Source organism: Corvus hawaiiensis, unplaced genomic scaffold (assembly GCF_020740725.1).
Source record: "Corvus hawaiiensis isolate bCorHaw1 unplaced genomic scaffold, bCorHaw1.pri.cur U_2, whole genome shotgun sequence".
In the NCBI taxonomy this organism is placed as follows: Eukaryota; Metazoa; Chordata; class Aves; order Passeriformes; family Corvidae; genus Corvus; species Corvus hawaiiensis.
In genome coordinates, this window is record NW_025963275.1 from 25173 (window position 1) to 44880 (window position 19708).

Below are 19708 nucleotides of genomic sequence, written 5' to 3' on the forward strand. Positions count from 1 at the left end.
AGTGTAGGTTTGCAGAGGTGTTTGGCAGCACCAAGGGAATTTGCTACAAATCATACCTCTCAAATAGCAATTTACAACAACACAATCATCCCAGTTTTTATTTCAGCCCTAAGCTCTATCTGAAAATCATCAACCAGAGGTATTTGTGCCACTGCCGGAGAGTATCTCAGGCCTCTGAGCTGAGCTGTAGGGCGGTTTGTTCTTCCTGGAAGTTCTTGAACAGTGAAAGTGCTCCATAAGCACTTGTCAAATAATAGCCTCCTGTGAAGGACAGCAAGGGAAGAACGTCTCAGAGTGGTCTCAGTCACAGGTACAGACCGTTTTCTTTGAGATGTATAAATACATCCAGAGAGGCACCCAGACACACACACGGATATACAGAAAGTCCCTTTATTCTATGGCCAAAATATTTACACACAAAAGAAAAACAGCTCATTGGCCTGCAAAACGCTGGAGTGTGTATTCTCAGCCACTGAGACGCATTCAGTGGTTGCATGTGCTCCATATGATACAGCGGTGCCTACGGCTGGGTCCACTCATGCTGAGGAAAGCCGATTCCTTAAATGACTCCTGTCTCTCCTTTACTCCCACGTGTTTATTCCTCTACTCTTGGAACACCAGCTTTATTTTAAATGATTATCTAACAGCGTTTTGTCTTCTTCCCAAGCTTCAGAGGTGGATGAAATAAACATGGCTGCTTAAACAAAGTAAAAGACAATCTACCGGTGTTCATCAACATCAAAACAACCGCTCTTAGTGGCAATAAAGCAACAATTAAGTGTGAGATTTGTACTCTGCAATCATCCCAAAGGGTTGCCTTTGTTTTTAAAACAACAACTGGTCTGTCACCTTTGTGGCATTCCCCATAATGTCCAACTCATTTGGGAGATGGTGTGTACAGTCCTGCATACTCCACCTTTATTACACAAACAGAGAACAAACTAAAGCCACAACAGAGTTGCAATGTACAAAAGAAGCTGCAGGTCACAAAGTAAAAGAGTCTCGACGGGAGGTAACGGTCCGCAGCAACAGGAGACCCACTGTCTGTCTTATCTTTTCCAAGTCAGCCATTTGGGTGGGAGTGTCCAGCTAAGAGGCAGCACAGTCTGTTCAGAGGCGTTCAGAGATGCGTTCTGTACACAGGGTAGTATTTTCTGTATTACTGACAGTGTCCCCTCTCAGCCTTTAGCTTTGCAACGAGATTGACACACAAAATTCATGTGAGACCCATTAGATAAATTGGACAATACATTACAGTTGAAATGCACAACCCCAAAGCACTACACAATTTTTTCTGCACGGTAGAGCTGAGCTAGTGCCAAAGACAGGCCCAGCCTATGGACAGACTTCCTTTGTGGCATTCATAATAATGTGACTTAATAGTCCAGGAAAACTTTTGGCTTTTCAAGCGTGTTACTGATCTCCAGCTTCACATCTCAATTATTTTCCATGCTAAGATTCCTAACAATGTGCTCAAGGATGCTCTGTACACCAAGCAAGGAGCACACTAGTGCCAGATTGGAGGAATCGTGGCATGAATTCTCCCAGGCATAATGGCATGCAAGAGGATACAGCAACTTCAGAAAGCCAAGATGCAGCAGGAATAGGAAACACATACATATACCTAAACACGCAGCTAGGCTTGGCCGCAAGAACCTTTAAACTTTCTCATAAACTTTTTAGATTCTGGGGCCTACCAGAGCCTTGCAGAAAACTTGTTTGTTAAAAATGCTACCATGGAAACAGCAAGGAGGCAGATTTCCTTGCTTCTAGCAGACTTAAGTCCTCATGCAAGTAATGCCTCAAGAAACACATTCCTAGGGCTCAGAAAAATACTTGGTGAGAAGCAAATATTGGAAAGAAGCAAAGATCATTAAAAGGGAGCAATATTTTCAAAGCACTTCCCCAAAGGTACAAAGAGTCCCCCAGAAGTTTTCACACAGCACCTAACCCAAGTCTCATTATGTGCCTCACAGTGAGCTGAGTGCTGCTGCCCCATAAGTACTCTCAGGAAATTTTTCAGGCACAAAAGGCTAAGGCCATTGGGCACCTGCACAATGGATGTCCTTGCCTGCAGAGTCAAAACGGGTTAGAAACAATGTATTTGCTCGTAAAGCAATGCACAGCAGCACATTTTCAGGCTGCTGGGGCTTGTGCTCTGCGAGCTACCCAGCAGTGGAAATGATTAGGACATTGTCCTGCTACACTACTAACATCACTGTCATTAGGTCTCCCCTTAACAGGATTTCTACTCAAACAAGAGGGACAGCAATTGTGCTGTGAGGAAGAACATCCCCTCACTAGTCCTTCAGGGGGTTCTAGTAAAAATAAAAAAAATCCATTACCTTCTCCATACACCAAGGATGGATCCAGCCACTCTGTCATGTATTCGATTTCAGTCTCCAGTTCATCACACTGGGCTAGGGCCTATGTCAACACAGGCAGGAAGTCATCAGCTCCATACGGCCTCGCTGGGTTGAAGGGAATGCAGGCAGTGAGAGACAAACCACACTTTTTCACCAGTTCCCGTGTTTGAAAGGAAAGCACTCTTTTGTGCCTTCTCGAGCCTGCATGTCTGTATTACTCCAGAACCCCCTGGAGTCACCAACGTGCAGCAAAGAGAACGTCGCCTGACACTCACTGCTCAGGAGACCGGCTCAATCCTGTCCTTCCAACAAGCACGAATCTTACGATGCACGCCTTGAGGCATGCAAGGGAAATTTAGAGAGTGGGCTCACCTTGGCACCAGCTCAACCAGTGAACTGGTGGAAAGGCTGCCATGCCAGACACCTGCACCGCTCTCATTGCCTGAGAGATGATGGATAGGCGTTTTCTTTATACATCCAGGGATAACATCCACCTTCTGGAAGCGTCCAGACACCAACACCAGTCTCTAAGTATGAATCCCACAGCAGAGAAGCCCAAGTATAAAAGCCTATTAGATTTGACAAGGAAATTCAACTCATTTCCTTGGCAGAGAATAGTCAAAAACACCAGTGAGCAATGGCTCCTGCACCTGAAGGGAGCCTACAAGAAAGATGAGGAGAGACTGTAAGGGCCTGGAGTGACAGTGACCCACAAAGACCGTGCTGTACCCAGGCCCGTCAGTGGTCCTGGCACTTTTCCTGCATTTTGATTTTCTGTTCAGAAGTCACTATGTGGCCAAATCTCTGGGTCTGGCTAAAGGGTGCTTAGTGCAGAACTGATGTGATGGTCACTCGGAATCGCCCAGAGCAGGAGCCAACTTGCAACTCTGGTGAAACTCAAGTGACACCAGCTGAGGCACACGCTCCAGATAACACACTGTGGGTGGGTCAGGGGCAAATGGTCAGGGCTTACCTTCTCCTGGTTTGAGGCCCGGTTTGGCAACAACACAACATTCCAGTGCAGGATCAGTGCCAAAGGGAAGGGCTGCGCAGATGCCCTGAGCCCCAGTCTCTGCATCAGCAGCAGTGGGTGGGTGGAACTCACCTATTTCCAGATTCAAATCGATTTGTTTGTCACTCCTGCTAGTTTCTAGGCTCTGAAAGCTCATTTCATCTGTTGAGTGACAGCACTAGCTGGTCCATGGATTTAAGGAAGCAGATAGTCTTTGGGAATGTGCGTTGCCATTTGAGACTTGTCCAACAAAAGGGGCACAGGAGGACAGGAGGAGGACAGGTGTTAGGGACCGAGTCCGGAGAGCTGGCCACATAAATGACATGTACACAGATACGATTAAGCATCATTCTCCCCTTATTGTTCAACTATGCCAACTTACATCTACTTTTGCAAAGATTCACGCCCAGGCCCTCTAGATGGCCTCTAATGAGGGGGGGAGCCAGGCAGCTGTATACCTTGCCAAGGACTCTCAGGGCTGCCTGCAGTCAGGGGCCTGTTCAGGGGCTTTTCCTCAGCAACCCTGGGTTGTCCAATCTTTCCAGGGGTATCATATGCCCTTGTTCCATAAGGAATCCCTCTACAGACAGGGAGTTGTCACCGGCCCCGTGCTCATGGGCTGCAGGGGACACCTGCACTGAGGAGGAAATGGAAATGGGAAAGAGGGAAATGCAACTGGATGGGACGCAACTCTGGCACCACACCTCCTCTTGTTCCTGCTGTCCTGGAAAGGCCCAAGTAAATCCAGTCCCTCAGACCTTGCATCCCTGAACGCCAGGAGAGCCGGTGTTTTACCCAGATCCCAGTGCCCTGCACGGCTGCGCTGACACGAGCGCAGGCCGATCCCTCCGCCCAGCACCATCCCTCATTTGCCTCCCACGGCTCCCCAAGCGGCCCCAAACCACCCCAGCGTGTCTGTGCCGGGGTCAGGGCCTGCCCCGAGCCCGACCAGAGGCTGTCACCCAGCCCTGCACCAGCTGCCACCCCTGGGAGAGCTGGGAATGCACTGAGAGCTCGGCTCCCCGGGCTCCCCAGCACCCAAACCGGTCCTCAGACACACAGAAATGCCCAACCTGCCCCTCTGGGCACAGCCAAACACCACAATTCCATCATCCCCAAGGAACTCTGGCACTTGCCTCTTCACCTCTGCCCATTTCCAGTAGCCGGGGCTAGGACCGGCCTGTCAGAAAGAGCATTCCCTAGGCAGTTCATCCCAGCCCAGAGGAGAAGAGGAGCCTGTCCCTGACCCACACCATGGGCAGGACAAGGGGGGCCCTAGCTGGCTTTGCCTACTCCAACACCAAAGCTCTTGGTCCCAAAGATGGGGCGAGTTCAGTGGTTTTTCCTGTCCTGAAAGAGAGCAGAAAAGGGGAGTTAATCCCACTGTGGAATCCAAGACTCCTGCATTTCATATTTCTGCTCTGATTGCTCACCGTGCAGTTTTATCCAAGGGAAAAAAAAGGAGAATGACACCATATCAAATAAAAAGTTGATTAATCCACGTAGGGGCTGTAGAGAGAAGGATACAAAGGAACTTTTCCATGATTTTGGGGCTTGAAGAGGGAGTGAATTTCCCTCGAAGCTGGGAAGGGCCTGAGGATGATAAAGCAAAGGAGCAGCTTCATCTCTCCCTGGCAGAGAGCTCTGGGCTCCATTATGGATACAAATCAATCCCAGCAGGATTTCAAAGGGTTTCTTTAGGATGTCAGGTCCCTCTTTATCAGATCCCTGCTGGGATTCAGGGCCTGCCTGGTCACGGGGTGCTTTGATAAGGGCTGGATTTAAATCCCAGATCTGAGAGCAGACATGTGAAAGTTCCCTGGGTTTCTAAGGGTTGAAAAGCTCGAGCTGGATTCGCTGCAGAGCTGAAAAGTCAGGATAAGAGAGAGCAAGGAGTGGCCAGCAGGCTCAGGCTCCTGCTCACGCCCCTGGGATCCATGGGATCCATAGGATCCGTGGCCTCTGGCACGCTGCTCCAGCACCCTGCAGGGTGACTGACAGCCGGGCAGGGGAAGGAGCCACCAGCAGCTCTGCGATGTGCACCATCATTCACCTTGTACGTGGCCTAAACAGCCACCAAGCACCGATGGACTGACTGAGCCGAAAATATCGGAGAGATCTCAGTTTGCACTCCAAATTCCCTGCAGCCTGTTCCCTTCCTGATCCATCCCTTGAAGCAGCAAGAGTGGAATTCCTCCCGTGGTTGCTCTTTCCCTCCTGTTTTCCACGCAACAAGAAAAAGCAGCCACGTGAACAGGAGTAAAAGCCCCAAACCCACAAAAAAGCACATTCTCAGCATCACTAATCCCTGCCAAATTGCCAGGAACCTTCCAAAACTACATCCAAGCTTGGAAACAGGGAGCCAGTTGTTTGTTTAAGCAGCTATTGATCCAGTCTCTTCCAGCTAATTAAACTATTCACTATTTAAACTCATTAAACTGCTCATCCTGCTCCTGGCAGCCAGAGGCAAAGAAGAAATCGTGTCTAGATTAAATGGTGATGGTGAATGTGCCCATGCCAGTCCTTGGAGAGGTTGGAATTGCATCCCTGTTCCTCTGCTCTCTTTTCCTTCCTTTTTCCTGCAGTGATTCCCACCCGGATTCCTCAGCTCCAGCTCTCTGAGCAACCTCAGGGGGAGCATTTCATCCCCTTGGAGCCAACTCCATTTGTTGCATCCTTCATGCCTCAACCACCCCTAAAAGCAGGGAAGTGCTGATGGGCAGTGCAGCTGCTTCCACTCGGGAATGTTTCCAGTGGAACTGGGAGGGAATTCTGAGAAGCTTCCACCCACTGCACGTTATTGCTGGATAAAAGGTGAGGCAGCAACAAAGGGAGATTTCAGCAAGACAAAGTCCAGACAGAGAGGCTGCAAGTGTTGCTGGGGCTGCTAAGCTGGGAAAACTGCAAGGTCAGGCTGTGGGAACATGGATTATACTGAGGTCTGGAACCGGTGTTGGGAAGAGAGGGAGAAGGAGAAGGAGAAGGAGGAGAAGGAGAAGGAGAAGGAGAAGGAGAAGGAGAAGGAGAAGGAGAAGAAGGAAGAGAAAGGGCCCAAAGTAACTGCACAGCGAATTTCCTCACCATGAGCCAGGCTCATTCCCTGAGCTGACCGATATCTCTGAGCTCCCCTTCATGGCACAGCCCTGCCAGTAAAGAACAGAAGTTCCTGCTGCTCCCACTGGAATTCTGTAGCGTGCCTGGCATTCCATACGTTCTGCTGCCTGAGAATTCCTGCAGCCGTCCTTGGGAAGAGCAGTTCACTGCCACAGGAGGAACAAGAGGAAAGCAGTTGCCACTCTCGGGTTCTGTGCTCTGTAAAAAGTAAAACCAGATAAAGATCAAAGCTCCATAAAGCTGGAACCATCTCCAACCTCGGGACAGCCCTTCTGTGGGAAAAGCGTGGATGGGCAATTAGGAAGGAGATCATCATGCACATGGGCAAGGGGGGGGAATTAAATTCTGCTGCTTTCTGATTGAGGCCTGCTTCAATTTGCAGCCTTTATAATATCAGTTTAATGGGACTTTTTGTGCTTTAAAGAGGTTTTTATTAGCTGGGGGTTGTCCCTGCCTGGACTGAGGCACAGCACAATGAGTCTCCTGCCTCCTGAAGCCGTGTCGTTATCCCAGCATCTGAAATTAAAAACCAGCACTCTGGGAAACCTCTCTACTCTGAGGAGAAATGTGAGGAGTGTTTGGATCTGTGGAGAGCCTGGAACAGCTCTGAGCGACACCAAACATCCTGTGGATCCCAATGAACAGCAAAACATTCCAGCAGCTCCTTCCAACACCGCCCTTGTAGGGAACTCTGTCACCCCAGTGGGTATTTGTGGGAGTAAGGAAGAAATCCCACTGATGACCTCAGTGTGATCACCTCTGGTTCGTCTGGGGATAAATCTCCTTTATCCTTCTGGGAGAATAAAGGAATCCAATGCTGCCTGTCCTGGGTTGCAGTGTATTCTATTACAATCCCCATCAGCTGTTGAAATCAGGTGGGGCAGTGTTTCCTTGCCTCCTCCCCCCAGGCTATCTTTCTGTTGTTAATTGCCCATCATTGTCCTGCCGCCTGACTCAGAGATAACTCCCTCCGGACTATCTTCTGTTAATGAGCCTAATCAACACTTTGCCTCATGACTCATTACCCCATTGTGAGATGCTCCACCCAGAGGGAGGAACCAAGCATCCCATCGTGGATATAAGCTGAGGCTGAACACCAGAGACACCGGCTTCCCACTGGATTTCCAGAGGACAGGAGCTACACAGCCACCACTGGACTTCCTGAGGAAGAGCAGACTGTTTTACTACAGGATCACTGCTTCAGAGGACTGCAGCCACCATTTCTACCAGACTGCTACCACCACCCTGCCTAACAGGGTGTCAGGTTGTACCTTGACTCTGTCAGTTTGACAGTGTTTTCTTTTACCTTTTTTCCCCTTTTCTTTAATTTCCATTAAATTGTTGTTCTGACTTGGTGTCTCCCACTGGTTTGTTTTCAAACTAGTACACTGCCTTAATCCCCTGCTCCTCGGAGTCTGGATTTCCAGAATCCATCTCCTGGCCCAGCATGAGAAGGGTTGTCCAGCGCTGGAACAGCTGCCCAGGGCAGTGGTGGAGTCATCAACCCTGGAAGTGCTCATAAAATACATGGATATGGCACTTGAGTGTTCATAAAATACATGGGGAAATACATGGGGAAATATAGGGATAAATACAGGGGGAAATACGTGGATAAATATATGGATAAATGTATATGGATAAACATAGATGGATAATCCATGGATAAACATATGGATAAATATAGGGATAAATAGGTATGGATAAATATGTATGGATAAATACAGACCTTGCCTTCCTGAACGCCAGGAGAGCCGGTGTTTTACCCAGATCCCAGTGCCCTGCACGGCTGCGCTGACACAAGCGCAGGCCGATCGCTCCGCCCAGCACCATCCCTCATTTGCCTCCCACGGCTCCCCAGGCGTCCCCAAACCACCCCAGCGTGTCTGTGCCGGGGCCAGGGCCTGCCCCGAGCCCGACCAGAGGCTGTCACCCAGCCCTGCACCAGCTGCCACCCCTGGGAGAGCTGGGAATGCACTGAGAGCTCGGCTCCCCGGGCTCCCCAGCACCCAAACCGGTCCTCAGACACACAGAAATGCCCAACCTGCCCCTCTGGGCACAGCCAAACACCACAATTCCATCATCCCCAAGGAACTCTGGCACTTGCCTCTTCACCTCTGCCCATTTCCAGTAGCCGGGGCTAGGACCGGCCTGTCAGAAAGAGCATTCCCTAGGCAGTTCATCCCAGCCCAGAGGAGAAGAGGAGCCTGTCCCTGACCCACACCATGGGCAGGACAAGGGGGGCCCTAGCTGGCTTTGCCTACTCCAACACCAAAGCTCTTGGTCCCAAAGATGGGGCGAGTTCAGTGGTTTTTCCTGTCCTGAAAGAGAGCAGAAAAGGGGAGTTAATCCCACTGTGGAATCCAAGACTCCTGCATTTCATATTTCTGCTCTGATTGCTCACCGTGCAGTTTTATCCAAGGGAAAAAAAAGGAGAATGACACCATATCAAATAAAAAGTGCCCTTTTCCAGCATTTTTTTTCCAGGCATTAAAAGGATGCTCATTTCTCTTCTAGCATTGTTTCCCTCATTTTAGGAGAACCGTTTTCATCCCAGACCCCACTCGTCAGTTATTCGATCCTCTGGCACTGGATTTGGACAAAGGAAGGGACGCACCTGGATCGCAGGAAATCACTGAGAGAAAACCCTTCCAAAACCTGACAGAGAAAAACAACAGGAGATGCAGGAAGACATATCCCTCATTTCCACGTCCGGAATGCTTTTCTAAAGACTTCTCTGCATCTGGATGCTCTTTGCTCTTGGCTTTCTTCACAAGAATGCATTTGCTGCTAAACACGTCTCAGACCCTTACTTGATCGGGATAAGGTGGGATGGAGATGAAGACTCACACAGGGAATAGCCAGGGAGATGCAGAGCCTGGGAACATCAAGGACAGAGAAGAGATGGAACAGGGATTGTTTTGCTTGTTTAGAGCCAGCAGTGCTGTGAGCTTGAAGAACACACGGCACCGCAGGGATCCAGGGCAGGAGCGGGATAACTCCGGGATAAGGGGAATCTGCTCCCACTCCAGGGCTGTGCCAGTGAAGGAGGGGAATTTTTTAGTGCCTTCATTGCACACAAAAACCAAACCCAGCACCTCCGAGCTGGACTTTTCGTGAGCTGCAACACAAAGTGGCCCCTGGCCTTTGGGGGAACACAACCTCACCGAGTCACGGAGCCAGGGGATGACATTTGGGAATGATCCTTGCTGCCTGCAGGCAAGTCAGATGAGGGAGCCACAGGAACTGTGGGGTTTCCTGCTCTTCCTGCAACGCCATCGGTCCAGACCAGGAGACCTTTCCTGGAACAGATCTTCCCTGTAAAGGGAGCTGCACCAAAGCTCAAGCCCTCATTTAGAGACCCTTGGAAAAGCAAAGGTGAGAGGGGATTACCTGGAGCCCCAGGGGACCGAGGCGAAGGCGATGAAGAAGCAGACAGCAAAGTGCTTCCACTGCTTCTCACTCCAGCAAGGGGAACACCCCTGGAATTTCATGTCCAGCATCACTCCCAAGCCCCACAGCTGAACCCACACGTACTCCAGGACTGATCTCCTTTGTACTTCCAGTAGCACAGACTCACCGGGAGGAACTGCAATCCAAGGACACACATCAGCAACCGTCTCCCCGCTTGCCGCTCTCTCCACATTTTCCCTTTCCAGTGGGATGCAGGTGCCACCCCCCAGAGGCAGGAAAACTGCCTTGCAATCCGCTACAAAACCTGCCTGGAAAGCCCAGGATGCCCGCAGCCAGCAGCCGTTTCTCCTGGAGCGCCTGCTGACAGGCATTTGAAGCCTGCTGTGCCTCACAGCTGCTTTTCTGCCAAGGGCATTCCCATCTTTTCTTTTTTAGCCCAAATAAAGCTTTGCAAAGCTGAGTTTTGTGAGAAGTGCTTCATATTTGGATTATTCTTAACTTGGAGTTTCCCTCGGCAGTATATCAGGGGTAAACCCAACATGGCCTCAAAGGGCCATAAGATCCCAGATATCCAATCCCCGGTTCCCTCAGGATTGGTTCATTAAAGCTTTTCAGGGGTAATTTGGCAAACTTCAGGGTTTGCTGATTTCACCATCAAAGCCACATGAAACCTGTGCAAAAGGAACTTAACTAAAGCTGGCTAAAAGTGGTCCCTGCTGATGACTCATTAAAACACCCCCTTAAAAAGGAGCTAGGATTGATTCCACACTCACAAACCCCCCTTGCCACGATCGGCGCTCTCTGCCCGCCAAGGACACGGCACCGGCCAGGGACATTTCTCCCACTCCCCGGCAGAGACCTCCTCCTGCCACATCCAGGGAACCGCAGCCGCTCAGGGAACACCAACTTTGTCCTGGGCTGGGAACAGGACAGGGACAAGGAACACTTTGAAGTCATTCCCACCTCGGTGCTGTCCAGACCTGGCAGAAAGCGCTTCCCACACCTCTCCTGGAATTCTCTTCCCCGGCCCTTCCAGCTTCGGAAGGCTTCTGGGGGAGCCTCAAGTTTCGGTGCAGCTCAGAAGCTGCACGCGCCTAAAGCATCCCCACGGGAACACGAAGCTTCCCTCGGGCATTTCGTTTCTTTATCCCAAATATTCTCCCCACTCAGCCACAATCTAGAAAGAACAAAAGGGAAAAGAAGGAAGACCAATTAATTCTGACATAAGGAGTCTTGACTATCCCGACACACTGCCACGTGAAAAAACATCCCTGCCCCTCTAACAAATCCCTCTGATACTGGCTCCATTCAGGATCAATTATTTAAACGCTGTATTAAGGAGCGTAAGGACACAACGCTTGGAATTCTCAACAACGGCTCAGCTCTCGGCTACTCCAAGCACTTTCCCACCCAGGGAGCTGAGCTGGCCCAGATTTAAACGCCACGTTTGATCCAAATCCGACAGAAATCTGATCTTGTTTGGCTACTGAGCTTTCCCAAAAGCTGTGCGGTCAAGCCTGGAAATCCTCACTGAAGCCTTGCCATGTCACATTGGGATTTACCCTTGGGAAAACCCCACTCCGAGCACTTGGGTTTCAAGAGGTTGCACCCCATGTTACAGACACAGAATTCCTGTGGGGTTTGGCATTTCCTGCACCTCCAAACACGTGAAAAGAATGAAGTGCAGAGTCCCAAGGCTCCATTATTGCCATTCTCCTCACATCCCTCTCCTCAGCTGCACGTGGCTTTGTGCCTCCTCTGAAGGGCTGGAAAGGAATTTGGGAACCCCCCCTCAGCTTCTTTGGTTTTCAGCTTTTTCTCTGAGGCAGCCCAAAAGGCAAACAGGAAAAAAAACCCCCAGAAGTGCACAAAATCCCAGCCCCTCCCAAGATGCAGCTCCTCACACCAAACCTTGGGAGAATCCCTGGTGCTTCCAACACCGCTGCAATCCCACCTGGAGCTGAGCCTACAGGGTGCTCTGCCTAATCCACATGCAAGCCTGGATAGCCCAAAGCCTGCGAGAAAAGAGGAGGCAAAGTGAAGGGGAGGGGGGGGGAAAAACGGAGTTTTGGGTTTTTCCCGTGTTTGCAAAAGGATTGAAGGGCAGGATGGAGAGGTTTCGTGGAAAAGAAGTACCAAAGGCTGCTTCATTCCCAGCAATTAGCGCTGCTCAGGCTGAATCCAAGAGGACAAATGCACCAGGATCAAACAGGAGCGGTGGTGGGGTCCCTCCCCTGCCATGTAGCCCTGGGAGAGGGGCCCTGAGGGCACAGACACGGGGCTTCCCTGCCCCTGCTCAGCCTCGTTCCCATTGGTTGGTTTGTGTTCCCTGCGCGGGCAGAAGGACCCTTGGTCCCGTGACTGGAACAGTTCCTCAGCACAGCTCCGGCCATGCGGCTGGAGAAATAAACATCTCTCTGAAACAGCTATCAAGAATCTGTCTGTCCATATATATTTCCTTTCCACGGGACTCCTGGTTTGATATATGCGTGTTGCAGGATCCCCACTGCAACAAATGGGGGCAGAATGCGGGCAGAACGATCCCCGATCCCTAAGCGACTGATTTGTGTGAGTAAACCCTGGAAACTTTGGATTCCTCTTCTTGGTTTTGCTTTGCTATTCCGTATCTAAACTATGGAGGAACGGTGGGAAGACTCTTGGCTCTCAGAGCCGCATATGGACATTTATCTTAAACTTAAAATGATTCTTGAACAACGATTTGTGAATTTTAGCTTGATTCAAGCTCAAAAAGAACTGAAACACTTCCTGGCATGGTCGTTTAAGAACTTTTTCTATGTTTCTTGGGATTTAATTCTTACCAAGGGCTTTTGGAAAACCGTTTGGACACAGTTAATACTGGAGTCAAAATATATGCCGATGGAAGAATATTTTCGTGAATATTATTTAGTTACCGAGACTGTTGAGCAATGTCAGCTGTGTCCTGGTGAAGGGAAGCCTGGCGCAGGGACCGTGCGGCCCAGGCCACGTGCACCGAGCGCTCTGCGAGCAGCAGCGAGGCAGTTCCCGCGCGCGGGCGGAGCCACGCGAGCCGCAGTGTCGGTGGCGGAGCGAGGCACGGCGGGAGCGGCGGGACCCAGCGGTGCCCGAATGGTCCCGCGCAGCGCGTGGTGGAGCGAGCCCCGTGAACGCCCGGCCGAGAGGGGCGGTGCGCGGGCGGTGGCTGGCGGCGGTGGCGGTGGAGCGGAGCCGCGCCCAGCCGAGACGCGCGCTGGAGCGGGGCGCGGGGGAGTCATCGCTCGGGGGCCCGGCCGAGACGTGGGTACAGCGCCTGGCAGCGGCAGCGAAGCTGAGAGCAGAGGAGGCGACGCACGGAGAACTGAGCGGCGCGGCCCGGCCCGGCCCATGCGGCCCCGAACGCGACCCCGGGAAGAGCGCGCAGGCACCAGCAGCTGCGACAATTCCAACACGGGAGCGACCGAAAGAGAGAGCAAAGACGCAGCGAGACAGAAAACAGCAGCCACTCGGAAAAAGGAAAAGATCATAGTAACTAAGACCTTAGGGATAGTAAAATGGTATAATGTTAAGCAAAATTATGGTTTTATAACAAGGTGTGACAACCAGCAAGACATATTCGTGCATAGAACTGCTATTAAAAAGAATAACCCTGAAAAATGGATCCCAAGCTTGGGAGATGGAGAGGTGGTGGAATTTAATATTGTACTAGGGAGAAAAGGGTTACAAGCATCGCAGGTCACTGGGCCTGATGGTGTTTCTGTAAAAGGCAGTATATATGCAAAAAATCGTAGTCATGTTAGACAATATCTCCATCGTAAGCCCCCCCTACAGTTTCCCTTTCCTAATCCCACCTTTCCCTTTTACCCTATGTCCTATTACCCCCAGTGTATTCCCAATCCGTTTTTTCATCCATGGTTTCCCTCACAAAACCATGCTTTTGCCAATTGTTTCCCCAAAAATCCCTTTCCAATGCCGAGTGGGGGATGAAAAGGGGGAGGGAAGAAGTTAAACCCTCTCCTGCCTCAGTTTCCCCACAAAGCATGCCCGGAGAGTCCTGTCTCCCTTCTGTCAGCCCTAAGATGTTCCACAGAATCTGTTTGGACATTTAAAGACTCAGGAGGGTGGCTTGTTTTATTTTGAAACTGTTCTTGTTATGTTTATCCAGTTGTTTTCATTCTCCTTTTATTAAAATAAAACGGGTGAGGTGTTGGGGTCCCTCCCCTGCCATGTAGCCCTGGGAGAGGGGCCCTGAGGGCACAGACACGGGGCTTCCCTGCCCCTGCTCAGCCTCATTCCCATTGGTTGGTTTGTGTTCCCTGCGCGGGCAGAAGGACCCTTGGTCCCGTGACTGGAACAGTTCCTCAGCACAGCTCCGGCCATGCGGCTGGAGAAATAAACATCTCTCTGAAACAGCTATCAAGAATCTGTCTGTCCATATATATTTCCTTTCCACGGGACTCCTGGTTTGATATATGCGTGTTGCAGGATCCCCACTGCAACAGAGCGGCCGACAGGATGGGTTATGACACAGATCTGTGAAGCTGGAGCCTTCTTTCTTCTCCAGGCCTCTCCCAGAAATTCTCCATGGCCGGACGTGCTCCCGCTCTCCCCGCTGGGGAGGATGGACTTGGATAGCCCGGCTGACTGGTGAGCCTAAAACAAGAAAGTGATGCAGTGATCCAAGTGTTTTTCCCGAGGAAATGACATATTCTCTGGACCTGGGATAACCCATATCCCATGGCCTTCTCCAGGAAGGGTCCCAGCTGGATATGGTCTCCCACAAAGGATTCCATAGGGGCTCACCTTTTGCCTGGAGCTCGGCTGAAGTCCTCAGCAATGCCAGGGAACGTGGCCATTGGAGGCTTTGGGCAGATTTGGCTCATTTGCCTTTTTAGGCTTTGCTGCCTTCTCTCAGCCTTCCCACTGGATTGTGGCCTCCGAGGAATACCTAAAATCCCATTCCATTCCTGCTCTTTTGGACATTTTTTTGTACCGTTCCTGTACAAAACGAGGCCCCCTGTTCGATGCTTTTCCCCACCATTCCCCGGCAGTTTTATCTGCCAGTGCATTCCCTGCGTTGCTTGGGCTCTTCCCACATCTCTGAGCTCCTTCACAAGGCAGGAGATCGATTTGGCCCAGGAACTAAACCCTCCCGAGGAATTGTCTGATGCCATCTCCACATTTGACAGCTGATCCTCGTGCTCAAAGGATCCCTCTTTCTTCCCTTCAGCCAATTCCAAGGCTCGCTGCCCCCAGCTGGGATCAGTCCCCAGTCTGATCCCTGCAGTCTTCCCTGCCAGGATCCTGCTCAGGAATCCATGGGCTACAAATGTAAGAATTAATTCTTCCCACCCCTGCCCACTTCTAATTCCAAAGGATTTGGTGTCTGTCTTACCCGGCTGGAGCCTGCTTCCAACTCTGTTCTTGCTGCTTCTGCTGCTTTCCATTTCCCAGGAATTCCACTGACGGAGCGACAGCGTTTTCCAGCTCCTCCAGGATTCCCTCTGTTGCGTTTGGGTGCTGGAAGGATATCAAAACCAGGGTCTCTGGGGCTTTACCATCAGGAATTACATCCCCGGATTTGTTCATTTCCAAATATTATCTCTTCCCAACAAAGCACTGGGCACCCAAGGAATACAGAAAGTGATGGGCTGACCACTGCTTACTCCTCTGGAATGTCAGAGCTTGGGAAAAAAGGGCAGTTGAGGCTTTTCCTGGTGCTGCCCGTGAGGTGCATTTTACTTAACAACCCTTCCCGTGTCTTTCCCTGTATCCACCAAAAATCCACCCGTTCATTCCCCAGCTGCTTGCTTCCTCCCTCTTTTCCTGTATCCAACAGAATTTTAACAGGTGAATATTCCCCTCTGCAAGAGCACCTTTCATTCCAAACCGAAGAACAAACGAATCACTTTCCTTCGACCTTCCTTATTAGGATTCCACTGAGAGCAGTGGATGGAAAATGATCCTGTCCTGGTCCCTGCTGGATTCCCGGAGCAGGGATTCTTTCCCCCCGCCCCCCCCGCCGCGGTACCCTCCTCCCCCTCCTGCCCACCCCGCACCCTTTTCAGGCTTTGTTCCACAGCTTTTGCCTCCAGACCTCAGATCCTTTCGTTCTCCAGGAGCTCCCAGCAGCTCCACAGCCCTTCCTCTCCCATCCTGATCATTTCTCCGGGAATGGAGCTCCGCATTTCAATTCCCTTCTCTTTTCTCTGACAATTCCCACCAATGCAGACCTAAAGCTGACACAAGGAACACTCGGTGCCCACAAATCCAAACCCAGATCCGGCCATCCCTAAACCAGCAACTCCCGGACAATTTGCGTTCGTTCCAACCTAACACTGAGGACTCACCCAATCCTTCAAAATTCCCAAGAAATATCCTGTTGCCTTCACAGCTCCCAGAGGATTCTGCTTCGCGCTCACACGGATTTGGGACTTCCCTGAAAAAACCCGTGCAGGGCACGCTGGAATCCCCGATCCCGTGAATCCGGGGAGCGTTAAAAGCTCGGTCCAGCCTGGGCCCCCGGAAATTTTTGCCAAATATCCCCCAAGTCCTCGGGATAACAGAACTCTCTGGTACTGCATTTTTGGCGTTGGAAAGCCTGGAATTACTTTATTCCTAGTGCTGGGCTCTGCATATGGCCGAGAAAATCCCAGCCTCCACACAGACCCAGATTCCAAACTTTTTGATACATTTTAGCAAACCGAGAAATTCACCTTCCCTGCTCCTTCTTAAGGGCATCCTTCTCTTCCCTTACCCGGCGGGCTCTCTCCCACTGGGGGTGGGTTTTCCCCTTCCCGTGCTAATTAGTCCCTACTTCTAGGAGGTTTAGGTACCTTTCTTCCCTGCGAGGGATTTCTTAACACAGCTACCGAGGCTTTGGGAGTCTTCTTTTTCTCCTACTTTCTGCAAAAACACCCTGTGATCCAGAAATGCCACAATCCAGACGCCCAACTTCAACAAGACATCCTTTTTACCTAAAAACACTCACTCTCAACTCTTAGATCTTTGGAAGTTTCACCCCCGCAAAATTCCCCTATCTTTCCACCACTGAATTCCTCAGTCCTGCTTCCAAGGATTTCTTGAATACCACGGGGCTTTTCTCAACATTTACCCCCACCACCTTCCCTACGTGCCCACTGCTCATCACCTCATTTTTCCCTCAATGTCTTCGTTCTCCACCCCAGAGACTTTGTCAAGTGTTGCCTCCAAAATGTTCCCCATCTGTCCACTACTCAGTTCCCCATTTTGCCTCCAAAATATTCCTTCTGTCCCCTCCAGATTGCATCCACTTTTACCCCCGACATTTTACTTCCTCTACAATATTGATTAAACCTTTTCCACCCCAAAAATGTGCATTCTCTCCCCTAAACACCACCTCAGCTTTTCCCTCAAAAACGCCCCAGAGAAAAACTCAGATTCAGCCCAAAAAAACTCCCATTTTCCTACACAAACAGTTCTTGTGGCCCCTCTCAATTCCCCCAGGCTTTCAGCTAAAGGAAGAACTGGAAGCCTAGTCCCTCATCTCCGCCCCTGTTTTGCTTTCCTGCAAAACCTTGTGATCCCACACTTTCTCCAAGAGATCTGCTGGGAGTACTGGAAGGTTTGCTCTGTCAGAGCGCCAGGGGGGTTTACAGCACTTGTTCCTCTGCATCTTTACCCTTTTATCAGGTTTCCCCTGGAACGGTGTTGTGGGAGAAGCTTGGAATTACCAGAAATGGATCAGGTTCTCATTTTTTCCCCACCAGTTTTTATCTGGTTTGAAATTCCTGGAATTACCCTCAAATGTGCCCTAGAACACTGCTGTGAAAGGATCAATCAGAAGAACAGCCTGAAAGCAGAAAACCACCTCCAGCAGCAGCCAGAATGATCCCATTTCTGTTCTTACCTGGTCCTGCCAGAGCTCCCAACAGCCATTCCCATTCCGAAACAAGAGCTATGGAAGACATTCCTGCTGTCCGTGAGGGTGAGGAGGCAGTTCTGGATGTTCTTTGCTGTGGAACCAGACAACAAACAGAGTGTAAATGATCTTGGTGGTCCCTTCCAAGCCAAACCACCCCGTGATTCCATGCATGGATCAGCACCTGTCCCAGCTCCATTCCAGAAACCTCCTCCCACTAACCCAGAACTTTCCTTCTTCTGCTCAACATCAGGGATTTGCTGCCGAGTGCCCCGGGCAGGGGACGCCTCAGCCTTCCCTGGGACCGCAGCATTCCCTGCGCTGCCTCAGCACTCCCTGCGCTGCTGTTCCACGCCGATCCCGTGGCCAGCGCCTGTGCGGGCTGCAGTGCCGGGCTCTCCCCACAAGGCGGCAGCACCGGGAGCGAGCAGCCCCGGCCGGTCCCGCTGGCTCGGGGCAGCTGCGCCTTGAACCCGCCCTGAGCCGGCGGGGCCGTGAACACAGCGGGCACAAACCCCACCGGTGCCCTTTATTTCACCCTCAGAGGCACAGGATCGCAGCATTTCCTGGGCTGCAAGGGACCCACAGGGAGCCTCGAGTCCAAATCCTGGCCCTGCACCCCAAGAATCCCACCCTGTGCCCGACAGCCTTGTCCAGACGCAAACTCTGCCCCCAAGACCCTGAAAACAGAGCGGGGCTGGGAGAAGGATGACCATGGAGGATTTTTTAGATAGATCTCCTTGTACGATCGTTATATAATATTATTAGGTAGTCCAGGAACCCATCCCTGTGCCTGGACACCCATCCCTGGGCCGGGGCAGCCATCCCTGGGCCGGAATACCGATCCCCCGCAGCCCCCACCGTCCGCTCGGGGCTGTCCCCGTTCCCCGCTCACCTCCGAGCCCGGAGCACCCGCGCCAGTGCCCCCGGCCCGGCCGCGCTGCTCCCCGGGCTCCCCGCCATTGCCGCTCCTGGCGAAGAAGGGCGGAAGTCACCGGGACCGCACCAATGTGGCGATCGGGTCAGTGGCTATTCGACCTTCTCAAGATGGCGGCCGGAAGGACCCCGCTCCGTCTATTTCGCTGCCTGAATGCTCCCGCCACCCCCAGGCGCCGCCGACCCCACAGTCGGCGTCCGCATAGCGGGAAACGCCTCAGAAAATTGCGTGCAAGCGCTGGGCTGGCGTCGGCGTCGCGTTCAGGCAGCCGAATAGATGCAGCTTGGGGGGGAGGGGGGGGGGGGGGGTCCTGCCGCCATACTGAGAAGGTCAGAAAACAGTGCACACGACCGCCATCTTTAGTGTGGCTGCGACAAAACTTCCGCCCTTCGCCGCCATCTTGGGTGCTGGCAGAAGCCACTTCCGGTCGAGCCGCCATCTTTAGTGTGGTACACTTAAGGGCCCCCGCCGCTCCTCACAAGGGCGTCTATTCGGCTGCCTGAATCCGGCCCGGACTCCGACGCCGGCCCCGCGCTTTCCGCGCGATTTTCCGCGGCGCTTCCCGGTGCGAGGACACGGCTGGTGGGGTCAGCGGCACCGGAGGCGGGCGACGGCCGCGCGACCGGCCGCAGGCATCGGCAGGGACACCTCTCAAAGGGGCCTATCGCGTCCCCCATCTTGAGTGTGGCGGAAGTGGCACCAGCCCTCGTCAAGGTCCTGGCAGGTGCTAATAAAGCGTCACTTACCGCCATCCCGAAAGCGCCCAACTGCGCCTTCCTTTCCGAGCCGCCCCCTTGAGAGCGGCACGCGGGCGGCTCCATTCCGACCGTGCCCGCCCGGTGCTCCCCGCCCCGGGTCGCGCTGCGACCGCGCCTCTGCTGCCCGGCAAAACCGGCCCCGCCGGGCCGCCCCCCGCGCTGTCATTCCTCGCGGTCGCCGCCCCGCACGGCGCCCACTCCTTTCCATAGCTGTGGCCCCGCTCACGCACGGCC

The 19708-nt window shown here is 52.1% G+C and overlaps 1 long non-coding RNA gene across 2 annotated transcripts; it reads right to left on the reverse strand.

Annotated features, from left to right (window-relative positions):
- Positions 1–374: 374 nt before the first annotated feature.
- LOC125320845 lies at positions 375–3527 on the reverse strand. 2 transcript variants are annotated; one of them, XR_007201302.1, is made up of 2 exons: positions 2346–3527; positions 375–1133 (listed from the first exon to the last, which is right to left on the reverse strand). It is a non-coding gene; the product is annotated as an uncharacterized LOC125320845 (long non-coding RNA). The 2 variants fall into 2 exon arrangements; XR_007201303.1 differs by having other exon boundaries at positions 375–1189.
- Between the last annotated feature and the right edge of the window lie 16181 nt (positions 3528–19708).